Below are 18,290 nucleotides of genomic sequence, written 5' to 3'. Positions count from 1 at the left end.
TATGAGATAACAACAAAAGTATGAGATGATAACAATTGAAATAACGCTATGAGCAAGATTTTTTTGTCGCTCATAAGAGCATATTGATCATAACAATATACATATACGGACTGAAATATTTTACTTTTATCGAATTCCAATTTTTTTTTTTTAGTTTCCTTTTTTGTCTGTAAAGTTTTCTTTTTTGTATTCATCATGGACATTTTTTGTTGCGATCAAAATAGCGCATGAAAAATTCAACATGGCATGGTATATATAGCCAGCTTCATGTAAAGAGTAGATGAGATGAACCCCATGTTACTCATGTGAAGTACTTCGCATTCCAAATAAAAAAAGTACAACAAAATAGGCCATTAACCATAGCCTTAACCATGGCTGATAGACCCAAAAATTGTGGCCAAAGGCCCAAAAGTACTTTCACCCATGGTCGTAAGTGTAGCAAGTAAATAGCCATTGAGGCCATTGGCTTTCGGCCATGATTTATACTTAAGACTCTGGCTGTTCCAACCACTAACCATGATTTAACCTACCTATCAGCCCTTGTTTTAGTTGTGGCTGTCACGTCAGCCACAACTCCTTACACGTAACCCAAGGAAAAAAAGTCATGGCGAGTGTAACCATTATGTTCTATATATATAATCTTTCTTTTAATAACTTAATAAATATTTGATACAATTTTGAATATAAACATACAAAATAAAAAAACCTAAGCCTTGTGCTGAATTTTGCTGGCTTCCTTTTATGCCTTCTCCACGGTCCCAAAATTCATAAATAACCAAGCCCATCAGAAAAACTTGCACACATTGTCAAACAATTCCAGTATCTATGACGGAATTATCAAATTCTAAGACAGTAAAAATAGTTTTGCTTCACAAGATAAGCCACTTGAATAAGAAAAAGTATAGATGCAGTTTGAGTCGTGCTCTTCCAACATAATGGAGTTTATGCTCCACAATGAGAATAAAATACGGAAATATGATTCTCTAATGGCCATGAAATTAGAGATACCTATTCATGCTGTGCTTCAAACAACTTTATTCGAACGTCCAGAAACATCAAACGAGTACTAAAATTTAAGCACAAGTCTAGTACCTTCTATTAGCGCCTAATATAGAGCCCATAAATTTGACAATAATGTATCCTTTGATAATTGTTGTTCATCACAAACTCACATGTCAACACTAAATTTTTTAGAATTGTCAATTCCAACAACAGCTAATAATGTGGATGAGCAATGCAAACTCAAGCAACAAATCATCTATACCCAAAAACATGATTATTCTGAGGTAAATATGCTGCAGATGAGTTGCAACATACATATAGATAAGATCACTTCCTCCATTCATGTACTTTACAAGCAAAAAGACATGCCATAAGCTTTGCAGCTTCATAAATACGACTATAATATCATGTAAGTTATCATGTGTTGTAAGCTCCTCAAACAATAATCAAATCCCACAAACAATATAATTAGTAGTTTGGTGTACCTTGTTGAAGATATCAATAGTTGAAAGAGATCCACCATCCATTTGTTCGAGTCAAAATGTGTCTTTCAAAAAGCATGAGCCTGCAAGTTAATGTATCATTTACTGTTATCAATGTCCAGTTCTACAGTACTTGGACAAAAAAAGTTATTGATTATATGACTCTTAAAACACTTAACAGAATAGAACACCTGTTGCTCCTACATATGACCTTGTTGGCTCCTCCTTTCTATTTCTTCCTTTTCCTGCTGAAAGAGAGAGGTGGTGCTTGACTTCCTGCTCCTGCTTCCTCCTGGCTTCTCTTAATTTCTTTCAAATTTTCTTTTCCTTTTGTTTCTATGCTCAAAGAAGTTTGTCTTTGGTTAGCTTTCGTGGTTTCTGAAGTGTATTCTTTTCAGGACCAGAAAGTGTGCTTTGAAGGCGCTCAATGAAGCATCGCCATCAACTTTTAGCCCCCATTCTCTTGCTTGTCAACCCCTCTTCAGCCCAAAGAGGCTTGCGTCTATGCCTAGGGTTCAGTTTTACATGTTAGAGTTCAAATGAGTTTATTAAAGCAACAATAATAATAATATCATAAGGAAGATTTTCAAATAGCACCTAAACTAAGACCTGGTGATAATAGAAAATATGTGTGGTCTAACTTTCGATAATGTTAAAAACAAGCCTACGCTTCTAGACCTTTAATTGAAAAGATCTATTTATAAGCTTATTTCTGTAACATAATTAACTTTAATATTAGTCCAAAAACTACAATTTTGAACTTAAAAAGATATGGACAATATGCCCAAGTCAAATTTCACAATGTCAATGCACTAAGAGTTCACTGTACATATGTGATGCAACATGGCTTGCAAAACAGACTTTGCAATGCCAACTTGCAGAAGAGAACAAACTTTCTAAACTAACTAGTTACACTAGACAACAAGAAGAAAGTAGAAGATGAAAGCAGCACAAACGAAAATAAACCTTTTCTTCATTCGACATCAAGTGAGTACAAAATGAACGATCGTCCATTTATATGGGCGAGAGTGTAGAAACGGGTCGGATCCTGAACAAGTATTCTGGATCCGAATGGATCAACAAAGATACGAATGAACATACTTACAAAATAGGTCACAAAATAACATATGTAAATCAAAATTACAATTCAACCCTTGGCCCGCCTCGAGTATCTACGTAGAGGCACCTCCTCTCGTGTATGCTCTGGGTCCACAGAGGATCCCACGGTTGAAGGTTCATGAACTGCACTGATGCCCGAAGGTGGAACCTGAGGCGAAGAACTGGACCCAGGAAAGTGACGAGTTTGGTCCTGCCCTGCATCATTCTCACCTGGTTTGACAGAATTCGTCTCCGACGAATCATTGTCACCAAAGTACGGAAACAGATCAGAAACACTGAAGATCGCAAAATTTGCCAATCCTCAAAAAGCTCAAGCATATAAGCATTCCTAAACGACAACTGATACGGAAAAGGCCATATTTCCTAAGACTTAACTTACTATAGGTACCAAGAGGACATCGCTCAGGTCGTAGGTAGACACAAACTTGTTGACCTACCTCAAAGTTGACATCTCGACAACTCTTATCAACACGGGACTTGTAGGTTTCATAGCTCTCCAAGAGCTTCTGCTTTACTTGGCTATAGACATCACACATATACTCAATAACATCTAGTGCCGTTGGAGCATGTTCTCCAGCACCTGGTACTGGGGATAAGTCAACAATGGTTTGGAGACCGACCATATACCACTTGAAAAGGAGACTTTCCAGTGGAACGGTTGACTGAGTTATTATACGTAAACTCAGCCTGTGGTAGCACTAAGTCCCAGGTTTTGGTATTTTCTCCTACAAGACACCTGAATAGGTTTCCTAAAATTCTATTGACTACCTCCGTTTGGCCATTAGTCTGAGGGTGGTAAGCACTACTGAACTAAAGTTTAGTATTAAGCAGAGACCATAGTGAACGCCAAAAATGACTCAGGAATCGTGTATCTCGATCTGATGTGATGGAACGAGGAAGACTATGAAACTGTGCCACATCTTTGAAATAGTAAGAGGCAACTAATGACGCATTTGTCGTCCTCTTGCATGGAATGAAAATGGCCATCTTCAAAAATCTGTCTACAACAACCATGATTGCATCCACTTTACAAACCGTCTTGGGAAGTCCCACAATGAAATCCATAGAAACATGCTCCCAAAGCCAATCTGGAATAGGTAGGGGAGTATACAACCCACTATTTTGTCTATGCCCCTTTGCGATTTGGCAAGTATGGCAACATTGAACAAACTTGATGACATCCTTCCTCATCTTGGGCCAATAGTAGCATTCATCCATCAAAGAATAAGTCTTATCCTGTCCAAAATGCCCCGACATTCCATTACCATGGAGTTCTGCAATAAGTTGTAATCGTATAAGTCTTGAGGGATACACAACTTATTCCCACGGAAAAAGTAGCCATTGTGAATGAAAAATTTAGAGTTCAGGGGTTGAGACGCATTAGAGTACTCAGACCAAATGTGGCTGAAATCTAAGTCAGCATGATACATGTCCTTGCAACTTTCAAATCCAACTACCTCCACAGACATGAACATCAATAGGTTGTTCTTTCTACTGAGGGCGTCTACAACTCTATTGAGCTTCCTTGATTGGTGGCGAATGGAGAAGGCATACTCTTCTATGAAATTAACCCACTTGACATGACGAGCACTCATCTTTTTTTGGCTATAGATATACTTAAGTGCCTCATGATCTGTAAACACAACAAATTCTTTGTAGATTAAATAGTGTCTCCAATATCGAAGGGCTCATACAACAGCATAGAACTCCAAGTCATAGGTAGAGTACTAACATTTTGCTCTGCTTAGCTTCTCGCTGTATCGTTGTAGAAAGCGACTGGCCTCTTCTTCTGACTAAGCACAACTCCAATAACAACCTTGGAGGCTTCACATTCTACCTCAAATACCTTAGTGAAGTATAGTAAAGTCAACAGGGGCATGAGTCATACGATCCTTGATATTGCAAAAGGCGTCCTCAGCTGCTTGGGTCCACTTAAAAGTTTCACCCTTGAGACACTCTGTGATAGGAGCCATAATGGTGTTGAAGTTTCTGATGAATCTCCGTAGAAAGTGGCTAAACCATGAAAACTCCTGACATCGCCTACTGTTCTCGGCGTTGGCCAGTCTATGATAGCTTGCACCTTAGAGGGATCAGCCTGCACTCCTTTAGACGAAACAATGAACCCCAAGAAGACAAGGTTCGAAGTGAGAAAACTACATTTCTTTGCATTGACAAACAATTTTTCCTTACGCAAAGTCTCTAGGACTTGACGTAGGTGACCAAGTTGATCAGAAATTGTGAGGCTAAAGACCAAAATGTCATCGAAGTACACTACAACAAATTTTTCAATGTATGGCCTAAAGGACTTACGTCATGACGCTCATGAAGATGTTGGGTGCATTTGACAGTCCAAATGGCATGACTAGCCACTCATAGAGTCCATCTCGCGTTTTAAATGCAATTTTCCACTCATCTCCTTCTCGAATTCTTATATGATGGTATCCACTTTTCAAATCAATTTTCGAGAACACTTGTGCTCCCGCTAGCATATCCAACATATCATCTAATCTCAGAATGGGGAAACGGTACTTAACGGTGATCTTATTGATAGCTCGACTATCCACGCACATCCATTTCGTGCCATCTTTCTTTGGGGTCAGTAAAGCTAGAACTGCACACAGGCTAACACTCTCTCGAATGTGACCCTTTTGCAGCAATTCATTTACTTGCCTCTGCAACTCAGCATGATCAATGGGGTTCATCCGATATGCTGGTAAGTTGGGTAAACTAGCTCCTGGGACAAAGTCTATAGCATGTTGAACATCCCGGTTTGGTGGCAATCCCTAAGGCAGATCATCAAGCATAAAATCTTGAAATTCAGAAATGAGTGGCGCTACCTCTTTTGAAAAGTCAGTTGAGATCATAGATACAGGTTTAACAACCAAAGCATAGCAAAACCCATCTTCTACACAATGATCCAAAAATTCTTTCCGCGATAATCCCACAAAATTAGAGGGTACTGGACAACCCACTTGTTGTGTAGTGTTTTCCTTGGTGGGTAGCAAGAGAACTTTCCGGCCCTTGAATCTAAAGGAATAAGTATTCTTGTGTCCATCATGAACGGTTTTCCCATCATATTGCCAAGGTCGTCCAAGGAGAATGTGACAAGCATTCATAGGAACAACATCGCACCACACTTCATCCAGGTAGTGAGGTCTCATTGAAATTTTAATCAGGCACCATTGAGTGACGTGAACTTCTTTTCCTTTCTTAAACCGGGCCATCTTATAAGGTTGAGTGCGCTTCTCTGGTTTCAGGCCTAGGGTAGAAACTACATCCTATGAAACTAAGTTCTCACACGCACGACTGTCTACAATCACATCATAAATATACCCCTCACACTTGCATCGAGTCCTGAAAATGTTACTACGCAACCATGAAGAGTCTGATTTTTCTTTAGGTGCAGTCATGACGTGACGAATTGACAAAAGGTTGCTTATGTTGTCACACATCAGATGAGCCACTCGAGGCTTCCTTACCGTCAAAATCTGGCGGTTCCTCTATAGTCTCTGCCAAATGAGTTTTCTATTGGGAATTTGGGCATTTTGAAGCTAAGTGACCTAACTCATGACACCTAAAATAACAGATGGTCTGGTCTGAAGTACGAGTTTTAGATCGGGTGTTATAGGCTGGACCTGATTGCTCGCCTTTACCAGGGGAAGGCGGTACGGGCTTGGACTCAACAGATTTTGAGGAGCTACCTCCCCTGGTTGGAAAACTCGACTTGGGGCGACGCGAGGCGTCACCCCTAGACACTCGGGTTTCATGTTTACGTTTCAAAGTTTCTTCTATGTTCATTGCATAGTTGCTTGCCTGATCTAGAGTATCTACTCTGGTACAATTAAATTCATTAGAAATAGAGGGGCGAAGACCAGAAACGTACCTGATAACCTGTTGATGCTCAGTCTCCACAATCTGGACGCGCAGTGAAAGTCGATGAAACTCTGCCGTGTAATCCGTTACAGATCTCGAGCCCTGACGAAGATCGAGGTACTCCTTGTATGCCCTCTCAGTGTGGTCCAAGGGTACAAACTTGGCCTGCATCAGCTTCTACATCTTGCCCCAAGCCTGCACTGGTCGTTGACCGCGTCGCTCATACGATCTCTGAAGCTCAAACCACCAAGTCTATGCAAGCTCACGCAGTCTAGTCGCAGCAAGTGGCACTCTGTGATGCTCCTCCACCTGGTGGTAGTCGAAGAAGAACTGGACTGCATATGCCCAGTCAAAGTACTCTTGTGCATCGAATCACCCAACAAACTTTGAAAGGTCCAACCTCACCCCATATATGGTCGGGCGATCTGGATGATCTGCGGTATGCCTGTGTCGATGGTCAACTGGTCGTGCTGGATGCGCACGACAAAACTCGTTATCATCTGAAAAGGCTGAGTCGCTATCATTCTCGGCTGGTGCATGGGGTCGGTACGGCTCAACAGGGGGTGCCCTCTGGTGGGTTCAATCTGCAAGGGGACCGATCTACTGACACCTTTGCTATGGAGCTTGAGGAAGTGGTGGCTCTCTGACGGTGCCTACAAAAAATGGAACTGGATCTGGGGCTTGGGTCACATGGGCAGGCAAATATGGATATGACTATGGATTTGGGAATGGGTATGGGGCGTGAAAAGGGTTCACATGTGGATTTGGGTATGGGCTTAAGGACGAATTTGGATAGGGGTTTGGATAAAGGTTTGGGTTTGGATTGGGTTTGCTCCTAAACTACTAGTCGGACCGAGAGTGGTTTATGTTGGATTATGGATCGAGTTTTGTGGATAGAAGACTGGATTTGAACTCACTCCAGAATCGATAAGAGAATGGATCTGGTTCTGATCCGGTTTCGGGAAACAAAATGAGCGGGTTCTGGGTCCAATTATGGTCTAGGTTGGTTCTTGGGGCAGGTTTGAGGCTAGAATTATAGGTTTGGATTATATTAGGGGACACTAATGGATCTAAACTGGGTTGAAAAGGGCCATTTAAAAAGTTTGGACCTGGATTCAAACCCAAATCACCTTGGATCGGGCGATACAGATTTGAATCGGTTCCATGGCCCAAGTCGGTTCGATCCGGTACCGGTTCAAACCGTCGGGCCTCTCGATCTCTCGCGAGAGGGTCGGGGTTCCCCCTTTCCACCTGACACAGAAAGGGGAAACAGCCGGCGGAGGGACGGGCGACCACCATCTCCCACCCGTGATGATGGTGGGTGGATGGCGATGGCGGGCGCCCCCCCCTTCGGTTCACGAGCATCAGTGGGCGGCGCAACGGCAGGTGGCAGAACAATGGACGGCGGCCGGTCGGACAGGGGCACATCCTATCTTCGCCCCCAGATTGCAGAAGCACCAGCGACATTCCTCGCTGTACCACCAGCCAGCGATGGAAGAACTGGCGTTGTCGATGCTCCATTAGCCAGACTGGGTAACATCAACTGTTCGCTAGTGGGCATGGTTGAACCCATGCCCGTCGTTCCCGCCTGACGATGGGAGGAAGACGAGGCTGAGTCTCCACTTCCTCCGGTCGAAAATAGGGGAACTCCGGCATAGGGTTTTGATGACGCCGGATTTGGAACGTTTGCTGGCAAGCTCCAACGGAAACCCTTTCCAATGATGCGCATTCTTGATTCCACGTTACGCCAATGCCTTGTCGTCTCTCACAGAGTAGTTGGGAGCCCCGTTTGTAGTAGGTAACGCCTGGAAATTCTCCGTTTTACTCTGTGAGTACTGCAAAAACGAACATAGCATTCCTTTGATCTCATCCTTGAACTCATTGAACCTTTCATCCATTCTCCTAGTTGCAGTAGCAAGGTCTCGCCTGATGTGGGCAATCTCAAATTCGTGCTTTGCCATAGTCTGCTGTAAGTTTTCTTGACTTTCCCTTTCAGACCGCACGATTTCTGTTTGATTGTTCTCATTTACATTCGATGCAAACTCTGTAATTCTTTTTTCTGGAGCAGAGTCATTCACCTTTTCTTCTTCTTTTTCTCTTGCTTCTTTTGCAGCAGTCATGTGCACGGTAGGAACGAAGCTTTGCTCCGATACCAAACTGATGCAACACAGCTTGCAAAACAGACTTTGCAATGCCTACTTGCATAAGACAACAAACTTCCTAAACTAACTAGTTACACTAGGCGACAAGAAGAAAGTAGAAGATGAAAGCAGCACAAAACAAAAATAAACCCTTTCTTCATTCGACATCAAGTGAGTACAAAATGAACGGTCGCCCATTTATATGGGCGAGAGTGTAGAAACGGGTCGGATCCTGAACAAGTATTCTGGATCCAAATGGATCAACAAAGATACGAATGAGCATACTTACAAAATAGGTCACAAAATAACATACGTAAATCAAAATTACAATTCAACTCTTGGTCCGCCTCGAGTATCTAAGTAGAGGCACCTCCTCTCGTGTATGCTCTGGGTCCATAGGGGATCCCACGGTTGAAGATTCGTGAACTGCACTGATGCCCGAAGGTGGAACCTAAGGCGAGGAACTGGACCCAAGAGAGTGACGTGGTCCTATTCTGCATCAATATGTCAAGATCCTAAAGGGAGAGCAATTGTTCATCCATTCAGTATGAATGTTTTAGGATGATAAAGAAGAGAGAAGATTTGCTTCACATATATGGAGAAGAGAGCAAACCACTTGCAGTAAAGGAAACAAGTATTATTGATCTTCTTTAGTATGACAGTAAAAGGGATTGCATCTAGAATGCCAACCTAGAATAGAATGTGAAGTTTGAGATATTGAATATCCTTTGAACCTTCATGTAATTTCGCCAAGGCTTCGGTTATTTTTTCCTACCAATTACACAAAATTTATAAGGTCAAAAGACACACGAACAAGCACGTAAAGTATATCTCACAATCATTTCACATGTAGCTTCATTTCCAAGTTTCCAACATTTTCATGATTCGAACTATTGTAACTGATCCCAAAACTGTGCTCAGGATGTTTGTGGTTCAGTGCTCTCATCCCACAAATGTAAGAGTTGCATATTGTTAGATTAACCAACCAATAAGATAATATGACAAATAGAAAACAAAAAAGTCTTATGTAAATTCTGAAGTATAAAAAGTATAAACTTTCAAATTCTGCATGAGCATGTGCAAAGCTTTTGGGAAATTTATGTAGACCTCAAATGGCTTTACTTATTTTACTTTTTGCTTGTATTGTCAAACCATTTTAGTGAAAACAAAAGCATTTATGAAACGACATACACATAAAATACATCTTATATACACAATGGTTATTACATTTTAAACCATAACTTTGCATTTATCTGTGTCAAACTATTGCATAAAAAGCTCCCATTGCATTTTTGGCATGGTCTCCCTCCTGATGCTTTATACACTCAACATGAGACTTTATTTATCATTAAATTTTACATAGCTTGCACCTCCAAGTCCTTCATAGTCTTGCATGTACTTTGAAGACTCATGGATTAACGATATTGATATTAATTGTATTGTCATGAAGCTCATACTTTGCCTAAAGGATAATGATTAGTGTGATTAGAAAAAGAAAGTATCAAATAAGAGAGAGACATAATATAAATAAATATAGGCAAGGGACAAAGGAATCACCATACTTGAATAAGTCTCCATATATCCTCCTTGTATAAATCTGGTAATTCTGACCATGTGAAGTAATGTCGAGGTGTTTGTTCTACATTGTGAGCTAGTGTCCCAATATATGTACTTAACTTTTGGGCATCCACACCTATTGAGGCTGACTATGAGTATTCAATTTGAGCTTTATTTTTCCTCTTGCATGGAGCTTCAAGGTGCTCAATGCACGTGAGCAGCAATTTTTGCTTCGACGTTGAGGTGCCAAAGCTGAAAATCTAAATGTTGAAGTGATTTATTTATCTTGAAGAGATGCTCAAGTAAAAAAAAAAAAAAAAAATCAAAGCATAGGTAAATAATTACTGGGAGATGCATCAATTGAGTAGGAATCCTGAGAGTGACTAATCACCATTGGGCAGCGACTGCATAAGAATAAAAGCATGACCATGTTAATAACAACAATAAAACAAAAAATAAATTATAATTCATTCACCCAATGATATGCAATCAATTGTAACTAAGTGCATTTTGTGCAGTTACCTATGCATCTTCTTCATCATGTTGTATAATTGCATCAATAAGTGTAGTAGGTGCATTAACAATAAAAGTAATAGGCACATCTGTTCTAGTCCATGAGATATTATTGTCTTTATCAAGGTCTACTATCATCTAGTATATGATAGATATTCTATCAGACGCATCTTGTCCTCATCAGTAATTTCGTTTACTTTATTTCTAAAAACATCATAGAAATCCATTGGCTTTGTTCCCACTACAACTTGCTAGGCTTCTTCAATGGGATCTTGGACATGAAAGACTTGTTCCACTTGGTTAGCTAATACAAATGGTCTGTCTATCATGCATTGATATCTTGTATTGAAAAAGTGAACCTATATTCATCAACTTTAACACCTTTATTGTTTGCACTAAGAACATCAAATCATTGACAGTTGAACAAGACAAAGCTTACATTAAGATGATATTCAACTTCAGTTATATCTTCAATAACTCCATAATAAGTAACTTCATCAAGAATAGGAGATGTGTCTCGTGCACTTGAAAAGGTAGATGTCTTTGAAATAACAATGACACCATTATTTGAGTTTGTCGGCGCTCTTCTAAAATTTTGAAGAAACGTGAATCCATTAATGACGAATCCCTTGTATCTCTTGACAACATTTTGCGGATATTAAGCAAGCCACATTACTTCATCTGCGAGACCTTCGCAATGACCTTTGGCATGTAATTCATAAATCTAATGTAAATGTGAGGATATTAGTACTGCATACAAAATATATATCTGTGAGTTTCAAACCTCATAATATAATTTTATGTACATACATGGTCACAAAACCAATTATAAAGCTTAGCCTTATGAATCCACTCAATTTTACGAGGTTGACTGCAATTTTGTCTTTTGACCAAGTTTAGATGTTTCCTGCATGTCCATTCGAAATACATGATAATTAATGGAAATAATATTCCATATTCAATCGTGTAAAATGTTATAAAAGAGAAAATAATAACATACTCAAGAAAAGGGGCCACCGGTTCATGGTCAAAAAGTAAATAGGTAATTGTGCTTGAGTATTTATTTCATGTAAATATCTAGAACAAAAAGTTAAGCATTCTTCAGCTATATAGCCTTCTACAATTGATCCCTCTAGTTGGTTTCAATTACGTACAAAACTTTTCAACTTTTATAGATACTTATCAACAAAAATGTATGAAATTTACTTTTAGCCCACATGAATGAAAATAAAAAATGCAATAGAATATTTAAACATTACCTTTCAACAAGATGCATCCAATGATATTACACAGGCCCTCCTAGATGTACTTCATGTGCAACATGAACCACCAAATGAACCATAATGTCAAAAGAAGTTGGAGGAAAAATTTTCTCTGCATGGCCTACAACAATAATAATTTGCTAATCCAACTTCTTTATTTCATCTTTATGTATCGCCCTTGTATTAACCATTCTTGATACAGATTTTCTCAAGGCTATTGAAAAAATTGTTGCATCAACATACAACAGTCATGACTTTTAAGAAAAGAAATTTTGTGGTTATTTATATTTATATGTTGTGTAATATTGCAGAACAAACATCCAAAACTTTGACATCCATCAACACTTTACCAAAAAAAGTCTTTCCTTGTTTATTCATAGTATAACATGTCGCTGGAAGAATCACTTTAAAGTTCTGCCGCCAAAGGTGCAATACTGGTCTCATATTCGTCTCTTGCAAATCTAATCTTGCCTTCAAAAAGTCCTTTGACTTTCCTTGAATCATTAACAATGTCCCAAGAATGTTGTCATATATTTTTCTCTATATGCATTACATCCAAGTTGTAACGTAATATGTTAAGACTCCCAATATGGTAATGTAATAGAATATATTATTTTTCTCTCAATTATATGATAAATGGATATCAGGAGATCCAACATTATCGAATATTAAGTTTCAATGACATTGTAGTTGGTGCAGTACATTTGCCCCTGAAAGTGGATTTGGAGGCATTTTCATTACAACATTGCCATCAAATGATCTTTTTTCTCACCAAAATTTGAGATCTATGGTAAAAACCTTCGATTTCATGTAGCACTCTTTCTTGTTATGTTTTAATTGAAATGATGGTGTAGCTTTATGACATATTGGACAAGACAATTTTCCTTTAGTGCTCCATCATGACAAATCACCATATGTAGAAAAATCAACATCGAAAAATATTCATTTTGATGCATCATATGTTTGAATCGAGCAATCACACAATATTTTCAATTCGTAACAGCAAGTGGTTGCAAAAGAATATCCATTTTATTTCCAACAAACCATGGCCTTGCAATGAACAATGAAAGAAATGTATATGATTGTTTCATACACATCCAGGGTGGAAAATTATAAACAAATATAAGAACGGATCACACAATATAAGTAGTGCCCAAATTTTCATAATGATTGAAACAATCGCTTGTCAATCCAAGTCTCAGATCATGAGCATCCATAACAAACATCATGGGTGATTCATCAAAAGATTTCCATGCAATTGAACCTATAGGATGTCCTAAAATACTATCGGTTGCATGCTCTTCATCGAGCCATCTTATTTGAGCTGCACTTTCAGCTAACTTAAATAGTTCCTTTAATCTTGAGATCAATGAAAAATGACAAAAAAAAATTATGGGAACTTGATATACTCTGCTTGAACAAGTCTGCCCAATATCATTTTGTTTTTCACCACCTTTCCATATTGAAGAGCCACAAATGTCACATTTATCTTTTTTTTTTTTAGATTCTTTCCAACATAACATGCAATTGTTATTACAAACATTTATTTTTTTATAATCAAGCCCCAATCCAGTAATGATTTTCTTTGCTTCATAATGAGACTTAGGCAATTGCACTCCGTAGGAAATCTATCAACTAATAATTTAAGTTACATATCGAATGACTTGTGACTCCAACCACTAATGCATTTTATATGAAGTAATCAATAATGGATGACAATTTTGTAAATGTTGTGCACCCTATATATAACTTTGTTTTCGTCTCTCTTAACAAATTGGTAGATGTAGCATTTCAGTGTCTTGTGCAACAAAATCATCATCTTCATTTTCTGTAGTTTGACCACATGTAGCAGCAGTCATGTCAACCATTTCATCATTTGCATCTTTAGTACTTCCAAACATCACTTAGTGGTAATATCGATTCTCCATGAAAATACCATCTTGTATAGCTTTCAACAAATCCATTGCATGCTATGTGATTTACTATATATTTAGCTAATTGATATAAGCCATTGTTGCATCTTTAACATGGGCAACAAAGTTCACATCAGAAAATGAACTATTTGGAGCTGAAAATTTGACAAAATTAAGTATCCCACGTAAAAATTCAAGACTAGACCTGTCAAATGGTAGAATAAGTGGATTTCAATTTTCAAGGATCATGTAGTATTAAATTATTAATAATAATATTCTTCAAATATCTTACAACATTTATCCATTTTTCTGAATCCAACTTCTTTCTTCCATGTTGTCTAGGCTCCTTCATGAACTACTCAATAAACCAAAATACAATTATATCTAGTACACCATGTTAGAGATCATTAGTAAACTTTGCTAATGGAAACTTGCCTTCAAACAAAGCATATCATGGAAATCATATATATTTTTAATGCAAGCTAATTATCATTCATTAATGCCGATATATATGCATTCTTATAGATGCACAAAATACGGTATCACATACTATACGTTAACTTTGGTACTTCAAGCTTGGGGTTCCATAGTTACGAAATTTGCCCACGCTAATTTATGTAATGCCCACACATAAACCATTGATTTTAAAATTTTATAAAATCTCATTTATAAATTTCAGAAAAATATTTTCATGTAGACTCATGAAAATGGCATTCATAAAGTAAATAACATACACAAAAAGCTGCTATAGATGATTTTATATATGTGTGTGTTTATTTGTATAATGTATATATATATATATATATATATATATCACACATATATACATCTTATATATAAGTGACAATAATCATATACATACATCATCAGATTCATAAGTATAAATGTATATCACGTGCTTAAATTTTAAAATCTTCAATGTAGTCTACATATAAACTGTTTCCCTTACTTTGAGCAAGGTATATACAGTTCAATTTATATTATTTTTTAGCAAAACTAGGTATTGGGGCAGGTTTATGTAATGCCCACACATAAACCATTTATTTAAAATCTTATAAAACCTCACTTATACATATCAGGAAAATCTTTTCATATAGACTCATGGTACAACAATGGCATTCAAAAAGTAAATATTATACACAAAAAGATGTTGTAGATGATGATATATATATATATATGTGTGTACGTGTGTGTGTGTGTGTGTGTGTTAGTGTGTGTGTGTGTGTATAAGAGGACAGTAATCATTGACATACATCATCAGCTGCATAAGTATATATGTATATAACATGCTTAAATTTCAAATTTTCAATAGGGTCCAACATATAACCTCCTTTCCTTACTTTATGGGATGTTTTCACTTTTCATACTTCAAGTTATATCATTTTTTAGCTAAACTAGGTTTTGGAAAAATAGAAATGATGCTATAGTGTTGAAGCCATTAGACTTTGTTTGAAAGTAATAGAGATAAAAAAAAATTATAGATTCTAGGTATAGCTAAATAAACATAAATTTACAAACCTTGACACTTGAACTACTTAGACAAACTCGCCATCTTGTTACTTTCGCCATGATTAGCAGCTTAAAAGAATTATGTATTCGGTAAAATGAGTTTATGTTCTCATTCAAAATTTTGGATCCAATGCTATTGATCTACATTTCTTTTTCTCACTTATGTTATCTCATTGGAGAAAGAAAATCTTTAATTGACAAACTTAATATTAAGGATTAGCTTGGATTAAGTAAGCAAAAAGAACAATGAATTTGCCACTAGGCCATCAAATTTAAATAGCATGTCAAAAATTACAATCTATGCAAAGATTCAGACACTATATCAAAATCAATTATGTATATACGGTCAAGATAATTATCTCTCTCTTGAAGCAGCGAGAACATAGTTGGGTTAGGGACAGTACCAGATGTCAGATGAGTTTTGGAGTAACGAGTCTATGGGGCCTGCTTATTTTTAAAAATGTAGATGGAGATTTTTTAATAAAAAAGGCTTCATAAATGATGCAATTGTTGTTGAAAAACATGTTTTAGGTAGCTTGAGTACTGATGCAAGCCAATGGCATTGATTGGCATTCAGATTTTTTCTTTTGGATAGGCAAACGTTTTAACAACAGCCATAGCTTTAATCATCCATGGAACATCTGCAGACCTAGTTGGTGAAAGCCATTGAAGTACCCATTACTCATAGGAGAGCACATCCAGTTTGTACTTTGCCTTAAGGAACAGTTCCTACAAGATTTGCACCCAAAATTGGCCCCTTGCCGCCCAAGTGAAGCTCTTGCAGACTCGAATCAAGATAGACAAAACAAGAACATGACAGTGCACAGTAAGTACATGACACCATCCTTAGCATACTGACTAGCAGGTTGAGGATTGAATCAAATGATGTAATAATCACCTTTGAGACCAAACTGCCCTTATTGGTGGGTGGATAATGGCGTCAGAAAAGATTTTTTATAAGTCTTTACTAATTATAAACATGGGATCAGTCTGGCACAGAGGAGTTCCTTCATCCCACCACTTGCTGCAGCAGTTTAGCTCCACGAACCAGAGACAGAAGACAGGAAAGAAAGAGGGTTTAGATTTATTTAATCTCATTAGACCCTATCAGTTTTTGGACTAGTTTCTTAGTCCTGATACCAAATGGGAGCACACGCCAGCCCCAACATGTGAAAATCTTACGAGTGTTACTAAAGCTAGGTACCCAAGCAAATACGATGGAGGAGATGACTGTAGGAAAATTCCTTGAGAGACCAAAGTGAACCTGAAACTTTTGAATCAAGGTCACGACAACATAACTCTTATATCGTTCAGTAGAAGTCATATGAGGAAGCTAGCCACTAAATGTACCATATGACACCAAAAAAAAAAAGCAGAAAAAATTGATACATAAGACATTTCATATTCAATGTATCCCATGCGTGGATGAGAATAAATCATAACACAGCACATAACAAATTAGAGAAATCAATCAATATCAAGATTCATGAGAAAGGTAGCCAATCCTTAATGATGAATTTGTAAAATGGGAGCACATGACAGATGAGAATCACAAAGTTCTGCTCACCTTATTCAATGACAAAAATAATCGGCCTTAAATCAGACCCCCTTTGTCCTCCCTGAGTGCAGCCCAAAAGCAAAAAGAGATGATTAGCCCTCTTCTATGAGACGTGAGAATGGGGAGAGATCAAACATGATGAGAGATGGGGAGAGAGAGGGATGAGAAGAAGGAGGGAAGCAAGCGGGAGGTGCGGACAGAGAGGCATGAAAAAGGCGAACGAAGGGGAAGTCATAAATAGGGAATGAGGCAAGTAGGAGGTAGGGAGACTGGGAAGCATGAACAGGAAGGGAGGAAAGCAGGAGGTGGGTAGAGAGAGAGAGAGCAAGAACGGGGAGGGATGTGAGACAGGAGATGGGGAGAGACTGGTGAGAGCAGGGAGGGAGGCGAGCATGTTGGAGAGAGAGAGAGAAACAGGGATGGGAGGTGGGACGAGAAAAAGAGGCAAGAACAGGGCGGAGGGAGGGAGGAAGTGGGAAGAGAAGAACAAGCGCCCCTTAAGTTCTTGCAGGGTGCCTTGAGTAAAAATATGGTTTGACGCAGTAAAATGCCGATGAAAGAGCATCAAAAAACAAGTGCGATCATTCGGCCCTTTCAATACATCAATATTTTCTTATTTCATCAAATAATGGAATAACCTGCCCTACCAACCCCTAGCACTCATGCAAAAAACCAAATTATGTTCCCATGTGTGTGTGTGTAATTGAGATCTAAGAGAGAGCTACACAATTAATTAAAAATATCTAGTTCTCATTAGCAACATACCTATTTCGAATTACTGGATGCATAATTATACAAAGTAAATGCTTTGTTAAGATCAGATAGGTTTAAGGATATATGCAACCAAAACGAAAAGAATTCGCAATCTAATCATCTTCTTGAAAAGAAAAGAGAACATTGAAGCAATCATACCTTCAAACCAGTGAACTATTATGTTCAAATAATAGGACATATATGTTCATCCACTATTTGAGATAGGAGAAGCCGCTTCCGATCTTGACATGTAGACGGTGTTCAAGAGCAACCATGCAGAGCGAGGAGGTGGAGGCCAGTGAAGTTCCTTACATCGAGGGAACAAACAATGAGCAATCCAACCCTGTTTCTCAAGTCGGAAGGCCTCTGCAAGTCTCTATGCTGCTGTTCCTACCACGAACGAAGCAAGAACTTGACCCATACACGAGAATATAGAGTGAAAGCAATGGAGAGAGAGATGCAGATGACTATTTACTCTTCTTTTAAAAAATTTCAAAATATCTTAATTTTAAAGAAAAACTAGCTGAATTAGCTCTGATGGATTTTCAAGGCCAATCAAACCAAATGGGCGTTCTCCGCTCTTCTTTTAAAAAAATTACGAAAAGATC

General features: G+C 38.2%; 1 long non-coding RNA gene across 3 annotated transcripts; it reads right to left on the bottom strand.

Annotated features, from left to right (window-relative positions):
- Positions 1–620: 620 nt before the first annotated feature.
- On the bottom strand, positions 621–17,680 carry LOC116258114 (uncharacterized). 3 transcript variants are annotated; one of them, XR_004173601.2, is made up of 6 exons: positions 16,939–17,680; positions 10,520–10,578; positions 10,180–10,434; positions 9,308–9,388; positions 1,676–1,992; positions 621–1,567 (listed from the first exon to the last, which is right to left on the bottom strand). It is a non-coding gene; the product is annotated as an uncharacterized LOC116258114 (long non-coding RNA). The 3 variants fall into 3 exon arrangements; XR_007573966.1 differs by lacking the exon at positions 9,308–9,388 and having other exon boundaries at positions 10,175–10,434; positions 16,939–17,678; XR_004173600.2 differs by lacking the exon at positions 9,308–9,388 and having other exon boundaries at positions 16,939–17,672.
- Between the last annotated feature and the right edge of the window lie 610 nt (positions 17,681–18,290).

This window comes from Nymphaea colorata, chromosome 7 (assembly GCF_008831285.2).
Source record: "Nymphaea colorata isolate Beijing-Zhang1983 chromosome 7, ASM883128v2, whole genome shotgun sequence".
Taxonomy (NCBI): domain Eukaryota; kingdom Viridiplantae; phylum Streptophyta; class Magnoliopsida; order Nymphaeales; family Nymphaeaceae; genus Nymphaea; species Nymphaea colorata.
Note: the sequence above shows the minus strand (reverse complement) of the source record. Positions and strands in the feature narration are given on the sequence as shown.